This window comes from Sorghum bicolor, chromosome 9 (genome assembly GCF_000003195.3).
Source record: "Sorghum bicolor cultivar BTx623 chromosome 9, Sorghum_bicolor_NCBIv3, whole genome shotgun sequence".
In the NCBI taxonomy this organism is placed as follows: domain Eukaryota; kingdom Viridiplantae; phylum Streptophyta; class Magnoliopsida; order Poales; family Poaceae; genus Sorghum; species Sorghum bicolor.
In genome coordinates this window covers 11,965,978-11,982,224 of record NC_012878.2, presented here as the reverse complement: position 1 = coordinate 11,982,224, position 16,247 = coordinate 11,965,978, and positions in this window count along the sequence as shown.

Here is a 16,247-nt window from a genome sequence, read left to right as displayed (position 1 = left end):
TTTTGGGTCATACATATAGTTTCCTAATTAGTTCTGCATCTAGAAACACGCCCGAGGAAGCGGGTCCACAGAGGAGCCAGAGAGAGGGCGGGCGCCCTGATCAAGTGGGTGGGCGCTTAGCTCCTGTTCCCCCTCGGTCCCGATTTTCTCTGTTATGGAAAATACACTTATGGTAATCCGAATAATCCCTCAGATGGAAAGTTTCTCACGCACATCGACGGGAGCAACCAGAAATGGACTATGTTCGAATAATCCCTCAGATGGAAAGTTTCTCACAAACCCCTAGAGGCACTTTTTGACCCCTATATAAACAGACCCCTGACATCAGTTTTCAAACACCAATCCACCAAGCCTTCTCTTCTTCTTCAATTAGAGCTTGATTAGTCCTTCGCTGCTCCAATGGCCGAAGAGTTCCACGACGATTGGGAAGTCGTCCCCTTCAACCTCAACATGAAGCCTGAAGAAGACCCCGACGCCCGTGCTCTCGTCCCGGCCAACACAGAGCGACAGCTAGAAGCCATGTCATTACACCAGCGTAGCTCCGCCCAATCCTACCATGCTCAACCAGTTCTCACCGCACCGCCACAACCTCTACTTCTCAAGGGATCATCATCCAAGACAAAGACCACCATCAAGGTGCCAACCGGCACGAGGATCCTTCCACCTAGACCCAATGAGAGGGTCGTTGGAGTCAAGACCAACCGGAGCGGTGAGATCAGCAACATTCGCTACACTATGGAGGAGGAGAGACCTTACTTCGAAGGGATTAGAGCAGCCAAAGTCCGTTTCATCCCTCCAAAGGCAGCCCCGAAGCACGCTCTCAATGCTTTTGAGACACCTCCCAAGCGTCGCAAGACTATAGTAGATATTGATGAGGACGTTCGTAGGCTAGACAGAGTTATCATAGACCTCCAGTCCTCAGTTAATTCCATCACTAGGCAGCTCTCTAACCACAACACCGTTATATTAGGCCTTAGGCAGGATCTTGCCAGTGCCAATAAGAAGATTAAGGAATTAGAGCGCCGCTAAGTTATCTAGATTAGATCTTGAGGCAATGCATCTTAGTTATCTATCTTTAAAATTTGGTTTAGGTTTACTATTATCATCAGTTTGTTACTATTATCGTCAGTTTGCTACTAGTGATTTGTAATAAATGCCTCAAGATTAATAAAGAATATTATTATTACTATTATGTCTTGTGTGTCTCCACTTTATTCTTGTGTAAGAAAGCAGAAAACAAGTATGAGGGAGATCCCTCGACATGCCAAACACACTTCGACTACACCACTCCACGATTCAGGTACACACTCTGCACACTTTACGCATACACATATCTTGGATTATGCAGAATATTGTTTTCGACATGATAAATTAACAAGATTAAAATGTTTCTAATCATGATTAATCTCACTCTCTGATGTTTCCTGGAAACTACAAATTATTGAAAAATCATTTTAAAAACCCCGTGTTACTTAAGTCATTATGGAATATGAGATGGTAGAGTATGAGTTTCTTATTCTTGATATCATTTTTACTTGGAGAATTTATTTCAAAATCTTCAAAAATTCTAGCTACCATCCTCAGTATTTTATATGCCTGATAAAACTAGAAAAATTAATTATGATTATAAAAGCTATCTACTCTGTATTGAGTTTGTTCAAAATGAGTTAGACCCTTGTTGAGAGATTTATCATGCTCCTAAGATCAAGACATTTATTCAGAAAGATTCACTCTTCTGAAGTATTATTGCATTAGAGGCATGGGCTATGCAAAAATAAAGATATTTCGAGGAAATAAAAAGGAGCAAGTGCTCGACAACCTCGCAGAAAAAATGGACAAGTGTCCGACAGTAGAATTAGGGGTGCCTCGGTATCCACTTAAAAAAAAGAAGAGAAAAGAAAGAAAATGATAGCCCATGGTCCCTATAATAAGCAATATGCCAGCAAGAGTTGACAAATTTTAAATTCCCAAAGTCTTTGATCTAAGAGTATGACATTTTTCTCGTCGGATCCCGTTTTGATCAAGCAATAAATGCAAGGTAAGTATGCTTGAGAATTTTTGCAAATTAAAACAGCCTCAGTGAGATATATAAAAGATAAAGTGTGATCTGAGAGAACCTATGAGGATAAAAGGTAAGCTAACTTTCTTTCAAAAATATACAAAAACTCCAAATGACAGGATTAAGAAGAAAGGATCTTTACTCTTAACCATATATTTCCCTGACTATAGTACACAGTGGATTTTTAAACACCCTGCAGGTATGAAGAGAATGTTTTAAAATGTTTTACCCCAGATATTGTTCTTAACCATCCTTTTCTCGAGGACGAGTAAAAGCCTAAGTATGGGGGTATTTGTTGACGGTTCTTAAGTATCAATTTTAATTATTAAATAAACAAGAGAAAGGACCAATATACAAACAACACCTAGAATTAGGGTTTGATCTGACAGAATTCCACAAGTTTTGTTGTTTATCTATTTCTGCAGGGGGTTATCAGGAAATAAGGAAGAAAGGCCCACATGTCGGGATTACATAGAGATATCAACGCACCGCGCAATTTTCTACCATCTAGAAGACTCTAGAAGCCACGGGAAGGAAGCGGAGGCCGAACGGTGCCAGACACTGGGCGCCCGCCCAGTTGACCTGGGCGCCCACCCCCCTTTGGACTTGGTTCGGGACTCTTTTCGCACACGACGCTCCACCGACCTAAAGGATCAAGGATAACCGTCCATTCAATATCGGTTTGATCCAATGGCTCACGTTCACTTGAAGGGACTATAAAACCAGACCCCCTTTCCCCTGGAGGAGACAAGTTTTTCATAGAGTTGAGAGGATCCCTCGAAGGAATACCTCTCCTCTAAATACAATTTCTTTTTAGGCTTAGCAACCAATGTGAGTAGAAATAGATCTTCTAGTTTCTACTAGATTGAGAGAGATAGAGCGGAGGTGTAGATCGGAGGAAGCCCGGCCTATCGGTGTCTACTCCAAGTTTGTACCTGCGAGATCAAGTTCTCCTAACCCGAAGCTTGCTCCTAGGATTCTTCAGTATTTCGACTTCTAAATTCTAGTAAGTTCTTGTTTTATTGTTCTTTTGGTTTATGAGTTTACTTTAATCTCTTCGCGTAGAGTTTAGAGTAATCATCTTTAGCGTAGACGTGGTGGTTAGGCTAGGATACTCATAGATATTCCCTAACTAGCTGGACCGTGGTAGTAGCGAGGAACGTGACATTTCCAAGTTACCTTTGTATACCATATCTTGTTAGCAGGAAGGATAGGGTTTATAGGTGCGGGTTGAACATCCTCTGTGGTGTCTAGATTCCGTTAGCCTCCCCAATAGAACAGTAGATCATCCTTACCAAGGTTAGAAGGAGATTACGGTTGTAGTCTTCTCTATTTATCACTCACATCGAGAAACATTCTTTGTTGCCTAAAGGGTTAGTAGTAATAGACCGGGTTAGTCAGATGCACTCTTTCTCCTAGTGGTAAAAATATAAATACGATACTCTGGATAACCTCCCGGGTGAAGTGCTCACCGATATCCGTGCGCTTGCGGATCAATTCCTTATTGCGTTCCTAAATATTAACAGCGAGCAAGCGTCAGAGCATCCGATGCCCCTGAGTTTGCCCTAATGGCTAGCCCTTGGGTGAAACGTTATAAATAGAAGGTGGCCGTGTTTGGTGGCTTCTCTCTTGCACATCTGAATACTTAAGGCTTACTTTGTGCTGGAGAACATCCCCTCCACTCATCTCCTTGCTTTATTGATCATCCAAGTGAGATTGAGTGAGATTCAAGTGCATTGCTTTGTGAGTTTTTTCTCAAAAAAATAGAGGAGAGTTGCATATCATTCTATTAAGAAGTGAAAAGTACCCATACAACACACCCCCAGCACAAACACACACACACATACACACACAACAAGTCACACCCACTCACATGACCCCCTAAACTTTGATCCTTAGGATGAAAGCGCACTCGAGACTAAGTTTCAAGAGGCGACCAGCAGAAGCTCAAGGATCCTAGCAATCTGAATGGGGGTAGTCAGGAAAGAAATACCTCTAGCCCTAGCAAACAACCATAATTTACGCTCATCTCTAGCAATGATAACAATTCTTCTAATATTAGGGGATGCTCCATCAAAGACACACCTATTGTGATGAGTCCATATCATCTAGGCTCCAAGAATTATGAGAGAATTGATTCCATGTGAGATTATGTCACTGGTACCGCTAGTCGTTCTATCCCACCAATCTAAAAGGTGATAGTCAGTGGGCAAAGGAGAGAGGGATTGTAGGCCAACTTTGTGACAAGAATCGAAACTGGAACTCTCTTGTGAAGACACATCCAATGAGGATATGATCAATGGTTTCAGATGCTTGGTCACACAAAGGACAGCGCTGAGGATGAGGGAGACCTCGGTGAGCTAAACGATTTCCTGTCCAACATCTATTATGAGCAACGAGCCACAAAAAGAAACAACATTTAGGTGGCGCCCAAGTCTTCCAAATTTTCTCCCACGGCCTGAAAGGAATAGAACCCAAAAATAGGCCCTCACTATTTGAAGCAAGTCGCCACACATGTTTATCTTCTACTTCAGGCTATAGTTCATAGTATGATAAGAGGTCCCATAGGCAAAAAAATCAGTGATAAAACCAACCGTGAGAGCCCCTGTAAATCTGAAATCCATGCAAGGTTGGTGAGGGCTTCTTGTACCATCCTCTTCTTGCGCCTCCTTATAGCAACATCAGCGAAGAGGCAAGGTGCCACATCTGCAATGCCTTGTCCATCAAGCCATTTATCTCATCTAGAAAAGGGTTGTTGCTCTGTCTCCAACCTTAGAATAAATTGTGGCTGCAAAGAAGACCCTTACTTGTTCAGGAACTTGGATTGGGAGGTCTACCCATGGGCGATTAGGTTCTATTTTTTGTAGCTAGAGCCAATGTTGACGGTCCTTAAGTACCAAATATAATCATGATATAAATAAAGAAAATGATCCAAATGCAACCAACACCCACACTTAGGGTTTTATGTGACAGAATTCCACGAGTTTTAGCGTTTGTCTATTTCTGCAGGGGGTTATCAGGAAATATGGAGGAAAGGCCCACATGTCGGGTTTACATAGAGATATTAATGTGCCGCACAATTTTCTATCATCTAGAAGACTCCAGAAGCCACGAGAACGAACGGGAGGCCGAGCGGGCCCGGGGGCAGGGCGCCCGCCCTCCCCCCTTGGGCGCCCGTCCTGCTACAGAGACCAATCAGGTCCCGTCTCGCGGATTATGCTCCGCCGACCTAAAGGATCAAGGAGAACCGTTCAATCAATGTCGGTTTGATCCGACGGCCCAGATTCACTTGAGGGGACTATATAAGCAGGCCCCCTGGCCCCTGGAGGAGGAACCCCTTGATCCCTATTCATTATTCACAGACAAAGGAAAAGCTAGGGTTTGGAGATGAGAGCTCTCCTCTCTTCTCTAAACTAGAGTAGATCTAGATAGTAGCGAGATGGAGAGCGAGGGAGGATTAGAGGAGAGGTGGGCCTGTCAGTTCTTCCTTTGGTTGTAGCATCTAGTTTTGTCGCAATTGACTATTATAGCATCTAGTTTTGAGATCGCAATTGACTATTATAGCATCTAGTTTTGAGATAGACCCCGAATACATAAAATTTTTTCAAAAACAACCTTTCTGAGGAGTAGGTGAGGAAAACCCATACACACATCTAAGAGAGTTTTATCGAGTCTGTGACCTCCTTCGCATAGAAGGCATGTCCGATGAGACCCTTAAATGGAAGCTCTTTCCGTTCTCTTTAACAGGAAAAGCTAGACATTGGTACAAACTCAAAGTAGGGAGTGTTCATGGAGATTGGAAGGAGTTATATAATAGTTTTCTTTTTAATATTTTTCAATCTCCAAAGTGGCGGAACTTCGGCGTGAGATTATTTCTTTTAGACAACTGGAAGAAGAATCTCTTGGCAAATCATGGGACTGCTTTATTAACCTTACTCTCACTGGCCCAAAGCTTTCTATTCTAGAAGAAGTTCTTCTAATTCACTTTTTTGAGGGCCTTAGTAGGGAAAATTAGAAAACCTTGAATACAGCCTCTAGAGGATCCTTCTATCACCTACCTGCTAGTGAAGCTAGGGATTTAATTGATTCATTGAGTGGAAAGTTTCCTAGCATTTATATCCCTAAGAAAGAGAAAGAACCAGTTCCTAGACAAGAAGAAGTTTCGATAGCCAGATCACAACCACTTCAATCCCAAACTCTAGCTATCAATCCTAAACCATCAATACCCCAAAATTCTCCAGGGGAGGAAGGAATTCCGACCTTAAATCTTTCAGATACTGATGGTTTAGACTTCTGGTTCCATAAGAGACTTTCAAGCATAGATAATTCAAATCCTTGCAATGATGGTTCTCTTAGAGAATGTCCTGGTTCCTGTTATGAAGAAGTCGAGGATGACATATCAAGTGAAGGAGAGCTAAACCATATAGAAGATTCTATCTGCTCCGCTTCCATGTTTGCAAATTCTAAATCCATCCTTGACCTGAGAGACCCCTCTTATCCCTCTCCTTTTAAGTCTCATGATGATCCTAACAATCCATCAAGACGATCAAACCATAGGAGTCATAAAGACCATGAGGATGACATGTCAAGTAATGTCATAGAAGCAGAGCTAAGCCATATAGAAAATTCTAACACCTCCCCTTTCCTCATCACAAGTTCTAAATGGCTAGAATGTGTAGAATGGATGGATAAGGAAGAAGCCTTAATGGATTTTGACTTTGGCTCAATTTCAAATGGTGAGTTCTTGACTCCCTATGAAGATGAGATTCATCCAACTACAGAAGAGGACATAGGTGAGACCAATCTAGGAGAAACTCCGAACATTCAGATTAGAGACGAAGATAACATTAATGAGCATGGAACTTATTTCATAGCCACTTCGTTTACTGCATGCTCATATGAAATATCTTCCCAATCTATTGGTCTCTCCAACATCACCACATTTGAGATCTCCAACCCCCTCTTCCTTTCTATTTATAAAAACTTTAAAAGGGCGGTTGTCGATGCATATGTCTATAATAAATATTGCAGATCTCGTTGAGTTGATCTTGATATAGGTCAGCGTTGGAAGGGAAACCACTTCGCCGACATAAATTGATGGTTTCCCAAGGACAAGCTTAGTGTCCTAAAATAAGCACTGATCAGATCGTAACATGAGCTTTTAATTATTTACAACATTACCTTGTGTATTGAGCATATAAGGATAATTGTAAAAATATTCCTTCGGGTATTCTTGTCACTAACCTTACCAGGATTGGAGCAAGAAGATTGGATGAATGACAAGCACAAGGTATGTCCAACCAATCATCATACAACATTGAATTAAATCCAAACTTGAATTTTGCAAAATTCAAGCTTGGGGGAGTACTTTACATAAAAACATCCTTTGCCATGTTGCTATGTTGGTTGTCCCTACCTTGGAGACATGCTCAATTTGTTAAATACTAATCACACTACTTCATCTCCACTTGAGTAGATCTCTATAAATGCTCTCATGCTACCTTTATTTGCTTTAGTATATGTTTAGGTTTGGAGTAGTTTCATTTATCTCTTAAATAAGCATGGTGCTTAGTTTAGGAATGATGATCTTACTTCCAAGGTATTTTAAAATAAGCATGGTGGTTAGGTTAAAATGCCCTCCTAAATCAAATTAGACATGGTATCTAGGTTGATTTTTGAGCCGATAGTATACTATAGTAGATATTGGATATTTTGTTGGACTAACCCCTGCAGGAAAACTTTCAATATCGCCCTGGAAAGTCCTGAGATAAACTCACATTGGAGACAAAGAGAGAGACACATGAAGTTCAACAATTTACACAAGGAAGACATAGCTCATAAGAGATGATCCATGGAGGGTGCCACAAACACGATACACAACCGCTAAGAAAGGAAAGCTTCCACAAGGTGATATTGTATCATCACTCTTCAAGTAAGGTAACATCTTAAGGTACTTGACTATCACTTTTATAAGCTTCTCCTTGGTTCTGGCGTTCATATGAATAAAAGAGACAAACATGTATGATTTACAACTCTAGGTTAACCAACCCAATCGATTCAACATGTTTAGTCCTTCCACTTTGTGATCCCACACTCCTAACCATATGAGCTAAAATGTTGCACACTCAATCTTTAGAAGATATATAAAAAAACATAAATATAGATAGATCATCTTTAAATTAGGATTGAGCGATCTGATCTGACAAATGTTTTAAATACTACACTCATGATCTTATTATCCATCAAATTTGTCTTGCTCACTATGCTTAAGGTTAGAGAAGAACAAATACACTTCTGGTTCTGTTGGTGTTTTCCACCAACAGGGCCCATGCACTTGATCTCTGCCTTGTCTCTATGAGTAGGTACACTTCGAGCAAAACATGGAGGAGTTTTACAACTCCCAGACTCCACCAAGTGAAGGACCTAGATCTATGAGCACAAACACACTGAGCAGGATGCTGCCAACGCCGTACTTTGAACTGCTGGGCAAACGAAGAACATGGATGACACCGTATCAAGAGGTGCAGACGTCAAGGTCCACACCTGAATCAAATGATGCACTTGAAGAATAAACACGGTGAGAAGTCTTGTTCAGAAGACTTAAAACATTGAACCATCGCCGAAAGGTAAAATCGGTAGTTATCCATATTTATCCTTTCTCCATTCTCTTTTCCCTTAAAATTATTTACTTTTCTTAAATGGCTTGTTAGTTAATCATGCTATCTTGAAAAGAAAATAAAAATGTTAAAAATAGTAAGCCCCATGTGAGTATGCTCGTGGCATAAAACCCATAAGTACATTCACTGTGGTGGCGTAAAAATAAAATAAACATATTCCTATCCTATAAAAATAAAAATATAAAAATAAATTTATGATCCTACCAAAGACGGTAATATTTATTAGAGGAAGCTCAACATGATAAAGGCAAAGAGATTTTTATGCTAACACTTAACTAGTTCCACAAAGCTTTGTTGTCTATTTGAGCTCCATAGAATTCAAGGATCAAAGAAGACTAGCAGACGGAGGACATCCTAATTGCTATCAGGGTGCTGCTGACATTCAAATACACCTCTGCCACCTGCTAGCTACATTAGAAGAAATTACATCAAAATCCAGTTTGGGGGAGAGCACCCCTATTTATCCAGCTAAGTGTTTCTACTCGCGTTTATACTTTACTCAAATAATAAAAAGATGCATAATTATAAAAACCCAAATAAAGATTTTAGTGCTTATATATATATATATCTTTGCTTAGTTTGCTAAATAAATAAATAAATAAAGTTTGCTATGAACCCTCATGATAAGCTCTCACATGGAAATGATGAATAGTTGCTCTGCCATGACTAGTTCTCAGAATTGAAATCTCTCTCAAGTTTAGGCATGACTGTTATGAATTAAGAATTGCTCTGAACCTAAACTTGTGGGAAGAGTACTTGATCTAAAGTCTAAGTCGTTAACAGATACGATATGGGAAGGTTGAGCTGCTGTTTATCTGTTCCTAGAGATGCTAGAATTCTAGAGAATTTTATCTTTGAAAATCTTTAAAATGTCGCATGATGAGTTCCTGTATGATGAGAGTTTAAAATCCTACCACAGCCATATATACATGCTTATTAGACTATGAACCATACATTTACTTTTTACTGCTTATGAGCATTGAGTGTGGTCAAGCTGTGTAGACCCTTAGGAGCTTGTCATGCGGTTAAAATTAAGATTCACTTGCACGTTCACTCATACATGCTGCTTCTACTCCGGAAGTACGCATCCACATACATCCACTCCTTTCCATCTCCACATTCACCCAAAATTATTCTACTCCTATCAAGGAGAGAATAGCCAAAAACATTATCCTATCCCTGTTATTCCCGGTGAAATAAATGCTCGAGATATTTTGGTTACTACCACTTGCTACATTATTCTAGGAGGGTGAGTGCTCTGAAAAAAAATGAATACGAGGAAATAAAAAGGGGCAAGTGCCCGGAACCTCAAAGAAAAGAAAAAGTGAGACGAGAGGTAAAATGGACAAGTGTCCGACAGTAGAATTAGGGATACAAGATACCCACATGAGAGAAAAGAAAAATAAAATATAGAGCATCTCATTCTCCTCAAAAAGCTTCAAAGTGGAAGGAAGGTATGTGTTGATATTTGGTAACACCATCAGGAAATGATCCGCAAGCGCACAGATATCGGTGAGCACTTCACTCGGGAGGTTATCCAGAGTATCGTATTTATATTTTTTCCACTGGGAGAAAGCGTGCATCTGACTAACCAAATCTATTGCTACTACCCTTTAGGCTACAAAGAATGTGACTCGATGTGAGCGATGTATAGAGAAGACTACAACCGTAATCTCGTTCTAACCTTGGTAAGGATGATCTACTGTTCTGTTGGGGAGGCTCACGGAATCTAGACACCACAGAGGATGTTCGACCCGCACCTATAAACCCTATCGATCCGGCTAACAGGATATGGGCTACAAAGGTAACTCGGAAATGTCACGTTCCTCGCTACTACCACGGTCCAGCTAGTCAGGGGATATCTATGAGTATCCTAGCCCAAACACCATGTTTACGCTAGAGATGATTACTCTAAACTCTACGCGATGAGATCAAAGTAAACTCATAAACCAAAGAATAATAAAACAAGAACTTACTAGAATTTAGAAGTCGAAATACTGAAGAATCCTAGGAGCAAGCCTCGGGTTAGGAGACTTGATCCCGCAGGTAAAACTCGGAGTAGACACCGACAGGCCGGGCTTCCTCCGATCTACACCTCCACTCTATCTCTCTCAATCTAGTAGAACTAGTCTACTCTCACATTGGATGCTAAGCCCTAAGTCTATGTAGAGGAAAGGTTATCCTTCGAGGGCACCTGTCAACTCTATAATGAACTTGTTCTCCTCTAGGGGCCAGGGGGTCTGCTTATATAGTCCCCTTAGGTGAACGTGGGCTGTCGGATCAAACCGACATTGATTGAACGGTTATCCTTGATCCTTTAGGTCGGTGGAGCATAATCCGCGAGATTGAACGTGATTGGCCACAACACCTGGGCGGGCGCCCAAGGGGGGAGGGCGGGCACCCTGCCCCTAGGCCCGATCGCCTTCCCGTTCGTTCCCGTAGCTTCTGGACTCTTCTAGATGATAGAAAATTGCACGGCACATTAATATCTCTATGTAAACCCGACATGTGGGCCTTTCCTCCATATTTCCTGATAACACCCTGCAGAAATAGACAAACACCGAAACTCGTGGAATTCTGTCAGATAAAACCCTAAGTCTGGGTGTTGGTTGCATTTGGATCCTTTTCTTTATTTATTTGATGATTATATTTGGTACGTAAGGACCGTCAACAACTCCCCCAAGCTTACCTCTTGCTCGTCCCTGAGCAAGGATGGACTCAAGAGTTTCTGCAGTGGTTTCATGCCTTAAAAGTACACATGCGTTCAAGCAAGATCTCATCTCTGAGTTAGAGTAAACTGTTAAGACTTAAAACTTACTCATTTTATCTTTCACCATGGGGCTTGTAACTGTCACTTCTGTCTTGAGCAGTTAAAAGATAGAACGGTCTAGTCAAGTGCCATGTCTCTTGTTCTTTGATTAACTATAGCTCTGGAGTTTTTGTAGATTTCCAAATAAAACTCAGAGATTCCTTGTATGACCCTCTCAAATCTCTTTTTTGTGGTATTTCTGGATCCTTTCCAAGGCAGTAATAGTATATGCCTTCTCTTAAAGTATGTGGTATTTTTGGTATGAGGCATAGTGATATTGCCTTCTCTCTCACCCTACTCTAATAAGGTTTTGATATCTGGAGCTCATAGGTGGGAGATAAAGCATACATACTTACAAGACATTTATTGCATAGTCAAACCATGGATCTAGAAGAACCAGTCAATAAGTCAAATCAAGATGTGCATGTGTGGCGAGTGAATGGTGTATGGTGATGATGGTGATAACAATGGTGAAAGTCTAATTCTACTTTTGCTCTTTTAAGGGGATACATACCTTTCTTGCACTTTGAAGCTTTTTTGAGGAGAATGAGATTCTCTATATTTTATTTTTCTTTTCTCTCAGGTGGGTATCTTGTACCCTTAATTCTACTGTCGGACACTTGTCCATTTTTACCTCTCGTCTCATTTTTCTTTTCTTCGAGGTTCCGGGCACTTGCCCCTTTTTATTTCCTCGTATTGTTTCTCTTCTTTTTTTAGAGCACTCATCTCCTGAAATAATATAGCAAGTGGTAGTAATCAAGATAACTCGAGCATTTATTTCACAGGGAAAATAGGAATGGGATAATGTTTTTGGCTATTCTCATCCGAATAGGAGTAGAATAATTTTGAGTGAATCTGGAGAAGAAAATGAGTGGATGTATGTGGATGCGTACTTCCAGAGTAGAAGTATCATGTATGAGTGAACGTGCAAGTGAATCTTGATTTTAACCGCATGACAAGCTCCTAAGGGTCTACACAGCTTGACCACAATCAATGCTCATAAGCAGTAAAAATAAATATGTGGCTCAAAGTCTAGCAAGCATGTATATATGGCTGTGGTAGGAATTTAAACTCTCATCATACAGGAACTCATCATGCAACATTTTAAAGATTTTGAAAGATAAAATTCTAAAGAATTCTAGCATATCTAGAAACAGATAAACAGCAGCTCAACCTTCCGATATCATATCCGTTAACGACTTAGACTTTAGATCAAGTACTCTTCCCACAAGTTCATGTTTAGAGCAAATCTTAATTCATAACAGTCATGCCTAAACTTGAGAGAGATTTTAATTTTTTGAGAACTAGTCATGACAGAGCAACTATTCATCATTTCCATGTGAGAGCTTATTATGAGGGTTCATAGCAAATTTTATTTATTTATTTCTTTAACAAACTAAGCAAAGATATATATAAAAGCACGAAATCTTTATTTGGGTTTTTATGATTATGCATCTTTTTTTATTATTTGAATAAAGTATAAATGCGAGTAGAAACACTTAGCTGGATAAATGGGGGTGCTCTCCCCCAAGCTGGATTTTGACGTAATTTCTTCTGATGTAGCTAGCAGGTGGCGGAGGTCTATTTGAATGTCGGCAGCACCCTGACAGCGACTAGGATGTCCTCCGTCTGCTAGTCTTCTTTGATCCTTGAATTCTGTGGAGCTCAAATATACAACAAAGCTTTGTGGAACTGGTTAAGTGTTAGCATAAAATCTCTTAGCCTTTATCCTATTGAGATTCCTCCTAATAAATGTTACTCTCTTTAGTAGGATCATAAATTTGTTTTTATATTTTTATTTTTATAGGATAGGAATATTTATTTTATTTTTACGCCACCACAGTGAATGTACTTGTGGGTTTTATGCCATGAGCATACTCACATGGGGCTTACTATTTTTAACATTTTTATTTTCTTTTTGAGATAATATGAACCTGATTAACTAAGCAAACTATTTTAAATAATTGAAGGGAAAAGGATAACTACCAAGTTTTCCTCTTGGCAATGTGTTCGGTGTTTTTAAGTCCTCCGAATGGGACTCTCCGTTTTCTCAGTCGTCCTAGGATTCGCTGGATGGCGTAGTCGGTGGTTCCAGTGGTGCCTCCTCTTCGTGTATAACTTTATTCTCTCTCCACACCTGACTCGGTGCTACAGTCTCCTTAGGACAGTTCTGTTCAAGCTGTATGTCTTTAGACCTTACCACTTCTCCTTCGTAGTCTGCCCATCCATCCTTGATGATTTGCCTCCTCTGGTTGTAGTTGCGTCGTCTTCTCAGAGGGGAAGTGCATGTGGACTTCTCCGGTTCCAATGTAGATGATTGCTTTAACGGTGATGAGGAACGGTCTCCCAAGGATGATGGGTGGATCGTACTCGTCTTCTCCCATATCAATAACCTAGGTCGTCCTTTTTTGTTCAAGAATGGTGACTTAAGTCGACGATCTTGACCTCCTTGAGCTGCAGTGACCATCTTAGGTGACTCGGTCCACATTTGCTTGTTCCTGTTCCTCCTGTTGGTCCTCTTCCTTGGTTCATGTCAGGATTGCTCTAAAATTTGTGTAGTCTTGTTCTTGAAGGAAAGTCTCCTTCTTCCCCTTGATGTAGAAACTGATCTTCGCAACACTAGCGTAGATGACAGCTCTCGAGGTGTTCAGGAATGGCCTCCCTAGGATGATGGGTGCCCTCTCATCAATACCAGTCTCTATCACCATGAAGTCTACTGGAGCGTACAAGGTACCAACTCGGACGCAGAGGTTCTTCAATATTTCCTTTGGGAAACTTAGTGTCCAATTTGCAAGCTGAGTAGTTAGGCCTCTATTGATTCCAACCTTGATTTTATTGAGGACGGTTGTAGTAGTAGTTGTTGTTGATTGAATTTACGTCACCAAGCATCTCAGGGCAGTGATTGCCTAATTGTCGAGTATCTCCAGTGTGTTTGTCTCGTAGATCTAGGTCCTTCACTTGGAAGAATCTAGGAGTTGTAAAACTTCTTCAGGTTTTGCTCGAAGTGTTCCTGCTCATAAAGACAAGGCAGAGATCAAGTGCATGGGCCCTGTTGGTGAAAAACACCAACAGAACCAAAAGTGTATTTGTTCTTCTCTAACCTCAAGCATAGTGAGCAAGACAAAGTTGATGGATAATAAGATCATTAGTGTAGCATTTAAAACATTTGTCAGATCGGATCGCTCGACCTAATGGAAAGATAATCTATCTATATTTATGTTTTGTTTATATCTTCCAAAGATTGAATGTGCAACATTTTAGCTTATATGATTAGGAGTGTGGGATCATGAAGGTAGTACCAAGAACAAAGATTAAAGGACTAAACATGCTGAATTAATTGGGTTGGTTAATTTGGAGCTACAAATCATACATGTTTGTCTCTTTTATTCATGTGAACGCCAGAACCAAGGAGAAGCTTATAAAAGCGATAGTCAAGTACCTTAAGATGTTACCTTACTTGAAGAGTGATGGTACAGTATCACCTTGTGGAAACTTTCCTTTCTTAGCGGTTGTGTATCGTGTTTATGGCACCCTCCATGGATCATCTCTTGTGAGCTATGCCTTCCTTGTGTAAATTGTTAACCTTCATTTGTCTCTCTCTTTGTCTCCAATGTGAGTTTATCTCAAGACTTCCCAGGTCGATATTGAAAGTTTTCCTGCAGGGGTTAGTCCAACAAAATATCCCATATCGTATAGCAAACTATCGGCTCAAAAATCAACCTAGACACCATGTCTAATTTGATTTAGGAGGGCATTTTAACCTAAGCACCATGCTTAATTTAAAAACCCTTGGAAGTAAGATCATCATTCCTAAACTAAGCACCATGCTTAATTAAGAGATAAATGAAACTACTCCAAACCTAGACATATACTAAAGCAAATAAAGGTAGCATGAGAGCATTTATAGAGATCTACTCAAGTGGAGATGAAGTAGTGTGATTAGTATTTAACAAATTGAGTATGTCTCAAAGGTAGGGACAACCAACATAGCAACATGGCAAATGATGTTTTTATGTAAAGTACTCGCCCAAGCTTGAATTTTACAAAATTCAAGTTTGGATGAATTTAATTCAATGTTGTATGATGGTTGGTTGGACATACCTTGTGCTTGTCATTCATCCGATCTTCTTGCTCCAATCCTAGAAAGGTTAGTGACAAGAATACCCGAAGGAATATTTTTACAATTATCCTTATATGCTCAATACACAAGGTAATGTTGCAAATAATTAACAGCTCATGTTACGATCTGATCAGTGCTTGTTTTAGGACACTAAGCTTGTCCTTGGGAAACCATCAATTTATGTCGGCGAAGTGGTTTCCCCTCCAACGCTGACCTATATCAAGATCAACCCAACGAGATCTGCAATATTTATTATAGACATATGCATCGACAACCGCCCTTTTAAAGTTTTTATAAATAGAAAGGAAGAGGGGGTGGGAGATCTCAAATGTGGTGATGTTGGAGAGACCAATAGATTGGGAAGATGTTTCATATGAGCATGGAGTAAACGAAGTGGCTATGAAATAAATTCCATGCTCATTAATGTTATCTTCGTCTCCAATCTGAATGTTCGGAGTTTCTCCTAGATTGGTCTCGCCTATGTCCTCTTCTGTAGTTGGATGAATCTCATCTTCAAAGGGAGTTAAGAACTCACCATTTGAAATTGAGCCAAAGTCAGAATCCATTAAGGCTTCTTCCTTG